The sequence below is a fragment of the Octodon degus genome, unplaced genomic scaffold (genome assembly GCF_000260255.1).
Source record: "Octodon degus isolate 3935 unplaced genomic scaffold, OctDeg1.0 scaffold00033, whole genome shotgun sequence".
Taxonomy (NCBI): domain Eukaryota; kingdom Metazoa; phylum Chordata; class Mammalia; order Rodentia; family Octodontidae; genus Octodon; species Octodon degus.
The window spans coordinates 5,135,091-5,147,679 of NW_004524609.1; the positions used below are offsets into that span (position 1 = coordinate 5,135,091).

General features: G+C 37.9%; 1 protein-coding gene and 1 pseudogene across 1 annotated transcript in view; one reads left to right on the plus strand and one right to left on the minus strand.

Moving 5' to 3' along the window:
* Positions 1–12,589, plus strand: part of Helz (helicase with zinc finger) — a 168,186-nt gene that overhangs the window by 503 nt on the left and 155,094 nt on the right. The window contains exons 2-3 of the mRNA XM_004630034.2: positions 867–922; positions 5,799–5,855. The gene's annotated coding sequence lies outside the window, so the exon portion shown is untranslated. The remainder of the gene's footprint in view (positions 1–866; positions 923–5,798; positions 5,856–12,589) is intronic.
* The window catches only part of LOC105742045, a 13,813-nt pseudogene continuing 10,031 nt past the window's right edge, over positions 8,808–12,589 (minus strand).

A 12,589-nucleotide genomic window follows, 5' to 3' on the forward strand; every position in this document is an offset into this window, starting at 1 on the left:
GGGGGCCGCGGGTGGGGGGCGTCGGGCGAAGTGGGTCAGCGCCGCGCCCCCTCCCCCGCGGGCTTCGCGGGGCTCGCCGTGGGTCCCCCGCCCCTCTCCTTTTTCAGAAATACTCGCGGGCCCACAACCACATCAACAAAAATAAAAACAGACTCTCTTCCTGGGGGTTCCTCGGAAGTCCCCTTTTCTAGCGCTCGCTCGGAGACTGCAGTCGCACCTAGGAAACTTCGGATTCTTCTCGTCCAGATTAGAGGATTTGAGTCTTCCGCCCTTTGGAGTTCGCTGAGGTTCCTTCAGATAAGGCTGGAAGCAAGGGTCTTCTGATTCTTCTTAAATTGGGACCCTTAGTTAGGTTTTGTTTGCACCCCCATAATTGCTCTTTGGAAGCTAGGGTCTTCGGATTCTTCTTAAATTGCGACCATTAGGTTTTGTTTGCACCTCCAAAATTGCTCTTTCTTCTCCCTTTACAACTTAGAGTTTTCAGGCAAGCCATTAATATAAGACGTGCAACTTTAGGCATAGTGGATTCCTGGAGTTGGAGGGAGGCTAGTTCTTAATTGTGCCCTCTCCTAAACTTCAGCGAGGTTTCTTCTTCATTTGTTTTTTTTTTTGAAAGTAGGGTCAACGAAGGGCTGGAAAAGATGACTGTTGTTTTGATTTTAGAGCATTTTAAATCTTTACTGAAAGGAAATTTTTAAAAAAATTTAAGATAGAAACATTTGCAAAGCTGCATACTGTACCACGTTTGCAACTTTTTCCATTTGAAATTTAGATGTCCTTTTACTTCAGGCTGATAAAATGTTTGCCACTGATAATGTCTGTTTCTGGTTTTGTATGGAGACATTTTCCTTTTCTGTTTGCCTCAGGAATTGGATGAAGTAATTGATCACTAATGAACTACACTGCTGGTGAGATGTGTAAGGTGAGGCTGCAGTTAAAAATGATTTCCTTTTTCCCCCACTGTATTTTAATCAACTCTTCAGGACAAGACTGAAACTTCCTAATTTGATGGGGCCATCTTTATTTTCTAAAAGTTCCTCTCAGTCAAATAGGGTATGAGATGTGCTGGATTTAGAAAAGAAAAATATGTCAAATGTGCCACTCCTTCTCGTGGCTCCAACATATTCAAATGCAGTAGAACTTAGCCAGAGCCAAATGTGTGCAGCTACCCTTGATCAGTGTCTTCTTGAGGGGTAAAGAGTTTGTCTCTTCAAATTTCGTTTTGTAACTTTAATTGGATGGCTTAATTTTGTTTTGATGTCCACTGATTACATTAAATTGAGTGTGATTGTGTATATGGAATTTGTGCGCAGTTTGTGGGATTCTTGTAAAGTAGATGTTTTTGATTGGAAAGAATTATTTTAGGCAAGTCCATCACTCTAGGTTGTTTTTTTCTTTCTTTTTTTTTTAATTAATTAATTTATTTATTTTATTTGTGTGTGTGTGTGTGTGTGTGACCAGCTCAGCCCACCAGGGGTCGGGGATTGAACCGTGGTCCCTGTGCTTTGCTAAGCTTGTTCTAAGTAGGTGCTTTAGACCACTGAGCCATCTCACCAGCCCCTAGGTTGTTTCTTAAAATTTTTAAATTTTTAGTTTTTTTGTAGTGCTGGGAGTGTAGTGTAGTAACTCAGGACCTCTCACTTGTAATAGCCGAGGGCTGGACCACTGAGTCACACTCCCAGCTGCTTTTATTTTCTTAAATTCCTGACTCTAGTACAGTACTTATTTTGAAATAAAAATAATAGTATTAAGTTCTGTTTAGCATCGAGTTCTATAATTAGGGATAAGGCTAGTTTGTCGTTTTCCGGTCATACATAGTGTGTGAATTGTAAGTAGTGTTTTATTTGCTCTAATTTGTAATGCTTTGGCTTTCATGGGCACTGTTGATAATAGTGTTAGTGGCTACCTTATAGTCTCACAGGGAGAGACAGAAGTTTGATGATTTCTCATTTTACAGAACCAGTTTTCTCAAATTTAAAAAGTATCTTACACTGCTTTTGAAAAATGAAAGTAAGTAGGATCAGTTAATTGGTGATTGCAGTTCTTTCCCATTAATGTCTGGGTCTCTGGATTTTGAAATCCTCTCACAGACTTCCTATTATAACATTTATTTAAGAAGAATGAGCTATGCTTTATTTTTCTAGATTGAGGCATATAAATGACATTTTGCCTTTAACACACACACACACACACACACACACACACACACACACACACACACAGGCTGGGGTGGTGGCTCAGGCCAGTAATCCCAGGATTTAGGTGGCTGAATCAGGATTGCCACAAGTTTGATGCTAGCCAAGATGAGTTCAAGGCCAGCCTGAACTACGGAGTGAGATCCTGTTTCAAAAAACAAAAACAAAAACCTCCTACACATATAGACATATGCATACAACCCTGGAAAATGAAGGTGGACATAGATCAAGATTCTTTTGTAAGCACACATACTGCATTTTTGTTCGAAACTCAGCAGTTTGTATGTGTATTTTGCATAATTTTTACCCTTGGGAGAGCAAATAATGAAATTTCAAATTTTTTAGATTGTAGATAGAGAATTCATGTCTTAGACCTCCCAGATGGAACTTTTTGTCTTGTTTTTAAAAACCTATAGATTTTATGGAAAGGAACCAATGATCTGCTTTTTGTCTATGGAGATTGTTATTTGATAGCATAAAATTGAGGTAATTTTATGTGGCCTGAATTATATCAAGACATTTTCCATTTTTCTCACATGTAGACCAGTGTTAGCATTCACCTCAGAGTGAAGCTAGTGGTTAACTACCAAACAACATGTTACACAAAGCACTGTATTCTGAAGTGAGAAACACTCATAGTATTGAGGGTTGTGCTGGAGTAGAAGTCCGTGTTTCAGCTGAGTAAAGACACAGCTTTTCTAGTCTGTGCTTTGGCTAGGAAGCTAGGACACTATTTTTAGGTAAGGTGATTTTTTTTGGGAGTCAGTAAATACAGTGCTGTACCTCTTATATCAGCTGTTAAACTTGATTTTTGCACTTGTTAGCAAGTTAATTTTGTAATGGCATAAACATTTAGTGTACTTTGTCTTAAGGTCTACATACATTCATAGATTGTCCAGTTTTCACAGGAGAGAGGGGAATGATGCCAAATCAACAGGAGAAATTATTCCTTACAAAGGGCCCAGTGTAATTTAATAATCTACAGCATATTTATGAAAGAGGGACCTAGAAGTAAGTAGACCAAATTTTTCAAGTATATCTGTGTTCTCGGTATAAATAGGGGAGGCATGAATATCGAATGCAGATTAGCCCATTATAGGATGTCAAACTAAATACAAATACAAGCTCAGTATAAGAAATAAGGTCCTTTACTAGTTCAAAGTATAGAAGTTTTGGAGTTAAGTTTTAAACAATAATTACCTAGGAGAGGAACTGCTTAACATATTATAAGGGAGTTGTCAGTGTTTTTTATGTTTATAGATTTAGGTAAATATGCTTGCAAATTTTTAAGTAATATATTTTTAAAAAATCTTTATTTGGTACAGGGTCTCGCTATAAAGCTTGGACTTGTAGTGATCCTCTTGTCTTAGCCTCCGCAGTGCTGGGATTGCAGGCATGTGTCACCACACCTGTTCCTGGTGGCTGGCATGGTGCGCTAGATGTTCCAGGGCTGACACAGCATGGGGTACCAGGGATTGAACCCAGGTCCTTGCGTTTGCCAGACAGGCACTTAGACCTCTGAGCTATCTTCCCAGGTCCCTAAATAATATATATATATTTTTTCTTTTGTGGAACTAGGGACTGAACTCAGGCCCTTGCGCTTGTCAGGCAAATGCTTATTCTACAGAGCTATCTCCCCAGCCCCCTAAGTAATATCTTGAAATGTATTTTAGAAGTATACGAGTAAGCAATATAGCCTTACCATCGTATAATTCACTTCAATTTATAAATGTATCAGGATTATTTCTGTAGTATTGACTAGAAGAAGCATGACACATAATGATCACCTAGTGAAGATGACTGAGATAATATTTTTTAAAAGTGAATTTGTTTTTTTTTTAAAATTTTTATTTATTTATTTATTCATTGTGTGTGTGTGTGTGTGTGTGTGTGTGGCCAGCTCAGCCCACCAGGGGGCGCGGCTGGCTGGCATGTGGTGCTGGGGAATTGAACCGCGGTCCCTGTGCTTTGCCAAGCTTGTTCCAAGTAGGTGCTTTAGACCACTGAGCCATCTCTCCAGCCCTAAAAGTGAATTTGAATCTAATAGAGTTATTAGTCATCTTAAAGACTATTACATATTAACACAAAAACATATATTGTTATTATGTATAGCTATACATATATATATATATATATATAAATAAAATAAATTTAGGCGTAAATGTGAACTTACGTAATGCCATAAGATCAGTAAGATAGTGGAGATGGTATATATGTAGGAAGAAATTTAGGTGTATTTAACTATGTACAGTTATTTACATTTTACAAAGGAAGAAATTTAGGCATATTTAACTATATATATACATATATATGTGTGTGTATATATAATTTTAATTTTTCGCTATCCAAAAGGAATGGAAAATTTCCCAACCTAAGCTAGTAGTCATACTAATATGTTCTTACAAATTGTACTGTCATTTTTTTGTTAAGAGCCGTAAGTTGTCTGGTAAAGTCAGAGTTTATGCTTTTGTTTTTGAATTTAAAAAGAAAGCTGATTCATCATCAGATTCTTCGAAGAATGCATGGCATAATTTTTGACTAACTCATTCTAAAGTATGAATGTTTGTGATTTTTATTTCTGTGCCCTATTTTAGGTATTCTTGGCCCATCTGAATTTGCCTTTTTGTTTTCTTCTATGGAAATTCTCCTTGTTATGATGGAAATATTTCTGTAACACAAGGTTTCTTTTAGGAGGCAGTATATTTAATGTAGTTTAAAAATTATCTTTATGCAAAAATCATGCATGCTTATGGGAAACTAATTTGAGCAGTTCTTAAAGTAAAAATGGAAAAGGAAGTCCTCTGTTGTTCCTCCTCCCATAGTTCTGCCTTCCTTTGCTTTTGGAAAACCTCTGTTTTCCAGAGTATACTGGCAGTAGTGAAAACAGTGAGAATCAGGAGCTCTATGGTTATTGAACTTGCACAGACTGTTCTGTTCTTACTGTGATGTTAATAGTGATTTTCTCAAACTAACATCTGGTTAAGATAACTATAATTGAATTGCTAAATGCTGAGACAGTTCAATTCTAGTCAGAGTGGTAAAGTTTTGATTTGTTGACCTGATGAAATATTTGTGAATCAAATTTATTATAATTTGGTGGTGAGAGAAATGGTGGTAATGAGTTGCCATCTGTTGAATTTTGTGATAAGCTACACAGTATATTTACTGCAGGCTTTTTATAACTCATGACAACTGAGAAGACAGTTGTTATTTACATTTGACAAAGGAAGAATTTTAAGCATAAATGTGAACTTACGTTATGCCATAAGACCAATAAGATAGTGGAGATGGTACTTATTCTGGAAAGCATGTGTCTATTACCTCTAGTGAGTCCAGCTTTATTAGTTTTTGCATGAGGAAATATAGTCCTGGAGAAAGGGACTTAAACAGAGTCCCACAGCTCATTGGTAGCAACATTAAAGCAAACTTTTAGCTCTGGAGGCTTATTTTCTGGTCCACTGGTGCTTGTGCTACATTTGATTGAATTATTGTGGGCAAAAAAACCAGATACTATGAATGGTAGACACAAATTTCTGAATTGACACATTAGCTAGTGCTGCTTTCTACTCAGTACTTAAAAAAGCTTTCTTCTCTCTCTTTCAGAAATTATAAAGAGCTCTGATGGGCTATTTGGGTGATACCCAGTGCAGTGAACTGCAGGTGAGTAAGGCTTAGGAGGGTGTTAAGTATTTAGAAAGGGAAAACTTGATGATGTCTGAAAAAAGAACGAGAAAGACTTCATCTCATCAAGAATATCTGACCAGAAAACATGAGGTAGGACGGAGGAGAGTGAGAAAGGGCAGCAGTGAAACCCTGGTGACCTGAGGGTGCAGGACTTAGTTGGTGCTTCTGCAGTGTATTGGATGATGGACAAACTGAAGAAATGTGCCTGCTGTGCTGTCAGACTAGTCTGAAGAAAGGTAAGGTTAGAATATCAGGTAACCTCAGACACTCAGTTTGTCTGCATTTGATCGGATCTGGAGAGATCTTTCAGCTTTTGTGTCAACATTCTGTAGTGGTAATCACCCTGTGCTCCAAGGAACTCAGTGAAGAATTGAATTGTGTTATCTCCTGTGATTGTTAGGTCAGAAATGACTACAGATAAGCAGTTTTGAGGCCCTGAACATCCAGAACATATCAATAGAAACAAAAAGTTGTACTTTGTTGTAATGACAGCCTGCATCTGTGCTGTCGCCCTTCAAATTGTTTTGCTTTTTTCCCCCAAAATGTCTGCTAAATAAAGCCAACTTGGTCTTGGGTATATTTTATTTCATAGTAATTAATCTTGGTTCTTCATAATAACCTGGTCTTTTTAGTATTAAAATTGGAAAATGGTAATAAAGTATTACAGAAAGAGAATTCAGAGACTTTTAATATATTTGTTGGCATACAGTGCTAAAGTTCTTTTTTTGGGTGCTGGGGACTGAATGCAGGGAGGAGTGAAGCGTGCACTCTCTTCTGAGCTATCTCCCACACCTAAACTCATTGCTTGATGTGTTCTTAAAGCTAATCTTTTCCCTTTAGATATCTCCATCTCCAGAAAGCTTCAACTCTTAGTAACATAACTTAGTGTCCTGCCTTTTGGGTTCTGGCTGGTAAGATTTTTACAATAACATCATTATTTTTAGGGAAGGGTCTACAGGGTGTTCAGGGTCCCACTATGAGATTAGACTCATAGTGATTCTCCTGTTTACAGCCTCCCAAGAGCTGGGATTACAGGGGCATGCCACCATGCGCATGGCAGACCTGGGGATTGAACTCCTGGCCCCTGCACCTGCTTGCACGTGCTTTAATCCACTGAGCTATTTGGCCAGCCCAACTAATTATTCTTTATGTACCTGGTCTTTTATTCTTTGTAGTTTGAAAGCTTTTTTTCTTCCTTTTTCTCTTTTCTAATATGATCTTTTTCTTCTTTTTTTTTTTTGGCGGAACCAAAGATTGAACTCAGGCCCTTGTGCTTGCCAGGCAAGCGCTTATTCTACTGAGCAATCTCCCCCTTGATCTTTTTCTTATATCTAGGTTTCCTAGTTTCTACTTTTTTGATTTGTCTATGACTCCACATCCCTTTCCACTGACACAGTTCACTGCCAAATTAGCACATTGACCTGGAGAATACACAAACTTAAATGTGGCAAAGCTGTAGATTTTCAAGGTTAAGGGTGAAATTGAGGCTTGGTTAGGCTGGAGTAATATATGACTGTAGTTTTAAATTTTTTTAGACAGGGTCTTTGTAGTTTAGTTTGACCATGGACTTAACTATGTAGCCCAGGCTGGCCTCAGTTTCACGGCTATTCTGCCTCAGCCTTCTGAGTGCTGGGATTATAAATAGTTCTTTGTTTTTTTCATTTTTGTGTTTTTGAAACTGGGTTTCACTGTGTAGTTCAGGCTGGCCTTGAGCTCACTTTGTAGCCCAGGCTGGTCTTGAACTCATGGAGATCTTCCTACCTCCGCCTTCTGAGTGTGAATCACCGCTTGGGTTAGTTCTTTCTTTTTGAACTCTTTGTTTTGTATGGCTTGTTCCCCTTAGGTTTGTAGGGATGATTGGAGGGCCAGTTGAGATGAATTGTTGAACCCTGAAAAGCTGAAGACCGTGAATGCAGTCAGTTAAAGCCAGAGTGAACAATGCAAGGGACCAATGGGTCTCTTCCTGAGGCCCTATCAAGCTTGTGTCCTGGAACCCTTCGTTTCCTAGATATGCAAGAAATTACGCTTTTCTTTTATATTTTTAATTGAACCATCTATGCTCGACCACTAAGCTACATCTTAGCCTCCCAAGTAGCTGGGATTATAGGCGTGTGTCACTGCACCTAGAGGGAGCTTACTTTCTTTTTGAATAAGTTGAAAATTTATTTTGGAGTATTTTTTTGTACATCATTATATTGTCTTCTGTAATTCTATCTTTAGGATAAGTGTTGGATTTTTTTTTTTTTTTTTATAATGTGTTTGGTTGTTACAAACAGTGGTCTCACAATGCAGTGGACTCATAGTGATCCTCCTGTTTTCAGCCTCCCCAGTGCTGGGATTACAGGTGTGCGCCACTGCCCCCACACTCTGTGGCGAGGCATGTGGTGCCAGGGATTGAACCATGCGCCTTGCGCTTGCCTAAGCAGGTGCTTTGGTTCCCTGAGCTATCTCACCGGCTCCTGGAATTTGTTATATTAAAGGATAGGAACGTTTTTATGACTTTTGATGTGTATTGTCATGCTGTTTTTAAAGGTGTGATACCAGCCTGTACTTTTAACAGATGCATGGATATACTTGTTTCACCTTAGATACGCTAGACAGAAGTCCAGTTTTCCTTGAATAGTATTTTGCTAAGTGTAAAAGGGCACTTGTGTTTCATTGACCTATAATAGTAAATTTAACTATTTGCATCTTGTTTGTTCAAATCTTTTGCTATATTATGCCATAAACTGTTGGTGAGAGTTTTGGGTGACAAGGCAGGTAATACCACCTAATAGGTAATCAATAGAAAGATAAAGAGAACGTGTTCCGTGAAAATATTTATTGGGGATAGTGGTTGAAGGGAAACAGATGGGTGAGTCTAAGATTCAGCTGAGCACTTTGGGACTCTACTGCCAGCTCTACTCTGTGTCGCATCCACTGAATGCTTCACAAGTTACTGTAAGGCATGTAGTAGATGGAGGAGGAGGCTGCTTGAGGCTTGACGCAGGAAAGGTTCTGGCTGTTGTCTCTGGCTGCTGAGAGGACTGAGAGCAGCAGTGTGTAGGAGGACATCTTTAAGTCATTCATGGCTATCAGTGTGCCAGGGTTCTGTTTGAGGAATGGAAAGGTAAGTAAAACGTTCCTTTCAACAAGGAGTTGATAATCTCATACAGAGACTAAAGGAACAAAAAAAAATGGAGGAACTAGAAGGAGTTTAGTAGGTGCTATAAAAGGGGTTCATACAAGGTGCTTAGGTGTTAAATAGGGGTGGGGAGTGCCTGCCCTCTTGGGGATCTCAGGGAACATTTCAGATGGAAGAAGTAGCATTTAAATCTCAGAAAATGAGAAGCAGTGGAAGGAAAAGAGCATTCTAGAGCAGTGTGTAGAGACGGTCAGAAATGTGTGCATGAGGAAAGTGCATATTCAACTGACTGGGTCCTGGGATACGTAAGAGGAACAGGTGTTAGGTAAGGTTTCCAGTGGGTCATGACTGGATTTTGGAAGGTATTAAATGTCATTCCAAAGATGAGTGTAGTGTATGGTAGGGAGGAAAATTGCGAGAGTTGGGTTTAGGGTATTAGGCCAAGTTGAATTGAACTGGTGGCCTTGGAAAGATGTTTTAGAGGTTGAACAGAAAGTGTGACCGATTGGGTGAGGTAGGCTAAGTGTGGAACAGTCAGTTCTGTATCTCAAGTCAGAGGTGGCATTGCTCTTGTGAGTGTTGGGGGCATGGAAGAATGGGAGGGACATCAAGGATAAGGAAGCCGGGGGAAGGATGGGCCATACGGGTTTCGTGCAGAGAAATGATGAATTTCAATTTGACTGTGTTTAAGAAGCTAATAGAAAGTTGAAATCAGAATTTTAATTCTAGAAGGAATTTGAAAGAGATAGTGGAGCAACAGCTAAGGAAATTTGGGCCCTGAGAACTTAGCAAGACCAGTCAGTTTCCTAGGCATTTAATGTAGAGCGAAGACTGGCACTTCTTGATACCTAGTCTAGGACTTGCTTTCTGCTCCTCATTGAGTAATGCTCAGAAATGTTCATCTAGTAGTAGTAGAGAGTTAGAAATGACATTGTTGTTTTAAAGAAATATGGATGTGGACTTTTTTTTTTTTTTTTTAATTAAGAACGTGTTGTGTTGGTGCATGCCTGTAATCCCAGAACTCAGGAGGCAGAGGCTGGAGGATTGTTGTGAGCTGGAGACCAGCCTGGGCTACAAAGTGAGCTGAAGCTGAACTGCATACTGAGTCTCTGTCTCAGAAAAAAGAAAGAAAGAAAATATTAACACAAGGGGCCTGCCCCTTAGCTCAGTTCTTTAAGTGGCTGCTTCAACAAAGCAGTCAGGCTCAGGTTGCTGGGGTTCCATCCCTACAACTCAAGCCAGCCAAACCTGCCCTAAAGGCATTGGGAGCAAAAAAAAAAAAAAAAAAAAAAACCACGGACACTTGGAAACATAAATGTGTAATCCCATGTACCTGTTGTCTGATTTATTAGCTGCCCATGTTCTTTCATCTGTTCCTTACCTTCTCATCAGTTACACCAGAGCAAATGCAAGAAGACTTTTGATGACTCTATGTATTTGTAAGCAAGGAGAGTTGACTGTTTTCTTCGGGTGTGTTCCCATACTTCTGGAGGGGTTTGGGACGGAAAAAATTGGATTAACTCCAGAATATCCTGTACTGCCTTGGCTTTGTGTCTTTGGGCTAATTATTAAGTCTCCTGAGACTATGTCTTTGTTTTTCATGACAATGAACCTTGTTGAAAATTATAAAACACAGATGAATTTTTTAAAAAAAACCTATAATCCTACCACCCAGAGATACCCATTCTTATTTCTTAATAAACTTTTAATTTTGGAGTAAGTTTAGATTTACAGAAAAGTTGCTAATGTAGGTTAGCGTTCTTATACTCTTTATCCAGTTTTCTCCATTGTTAACATTTTACATTTCCATAGCACATTTGTCAAATCTAAGAAACCATCTTTGGTACATTCCTGTTAACTAATTTTCTGACTTGGATTTTACCAGTTTTTCCACTAATTTTTTTTTTTTTTTTTTTTTCCAGGGATCAAGCTCAGGACCTTTCAATTGCCAGGCAGACGCTTATGCCACTAAGCTAGCTCCTTGGCCCTTTCTTTTTTTTTTAATCTGTTCTAGAAGCACACTGTATTTGCTCTGCCCTATTCTTCAGGCTGTGACCATTTGTGCAGCTTTATTTTTCCGTGAAAGTTTTGAGGAATACTGATCAGATATTTCCTAGAATGTTCCTCAGTCTGGATTTGTCTGATGTTTTCCTTATGGTTAGCCTGGAGTTACAGTTTTGGGGAAAGAGGTGCTGATTTTCAATATTTTGGTTTTTACCTGCCCTTTTTATATAAAATATTCAGTACATATGGTTTTATAAAAAACAGGGCTTGTAGACTATATTAATTTATAATGTGCTTTGTACTTTACACGTGGGTATGAATGTACTTATACAATCTGGAAGTGTTTAAAACGTCTTTTGGTAGATTGAAGTGAGTCTTGAAGGATGGAATAGTGTTAGTGTTGATACACTTTTTAACCATGTTGGCTCTTTTATATTTGTTTATGTTTTATTTAAAAAGTTCAATTGTGTATGATGATGTGATTACATATCTACACAGATAATGTAGAAGAAAAAAATGAAGAAATACAAAAAAAGAAAATGTTTTAGAATGACAAGCTGTAACCCCTTTTAGAATTCATTCTTTTAATAAATTTGCTTCTCAGATAAGAATATTTTGTTTATTCATATCTTTTTTGATTACCTGTTAAATGATTTCAGAGGAAATGATTTGGAGTTACCGAAACTAAGAAGACTATCTCCAGAATTGCTAACAGTTCTCAAAAATGAGTAAGGAAAAATCAAAGTAATAAATGGAAAAAAGATCTCAAGGTTAGCTATTGCCAAAAATTTAGTTTTACTTGTTTGTACCATTTTATTCACTAAAACAGGTGGTAGAAGTTCTATCAGGATATTTCTTTTATGTATTTAAAATGTTTTACTATACTGAAGTCCATTTATTTTGGAACTTAGGAAGAATTTCTCTTTATGAAAGAGACAATTCAAAATATAAAATGGTTAATGATCTTGGTTTCTAGTTTTCTGTCGGTAGGCTTAATCTTTCCAAGTGCTTCTTGCATACTCAGTGATTTTTTGTTTTAAAGAAAAATGCAATTCTAGCTGAATATTAAATATAGTACAATAATAAATAAGACTGCAGAATATCTTGTCAGTGCTTCCCATAGTACTATGACAGATTCCAGTTGTGAATAACACTGGGTAAGTTGAAAGATAAGATAGAATTCCTCTTTTTGACTTGTCATTCTACTGGAAACTGAATTTGGTATAGGATAGTTCTTGGAATGCTTGGCATGCTTGGTTATTATAGGCCATCTTTTTGGGAAATTAAATTAAAGTACTTACTAAATGGTTTAAGTGTTAATTTTAAATGTGTTTGAGGGTTTTGTCATGGGGATAAAAATAGCATAAAATATGACTCATTTATAATATAGTTGGATTGAATAGAAAAACATACTAAAGACTATTTAATTCAGTATTATGGTTTAAGAGACTGTCTTGGTTAGTTTTCTCTCATTGTTGGAAAAAGTACCCACTGTCCAAAATTACAGAAGGAGGGGCTGGTGAGATGGCTCAGTGGTCTAAGGCACCTATTTAGAACAAACTAAGCTAAACAAAGCACAGGG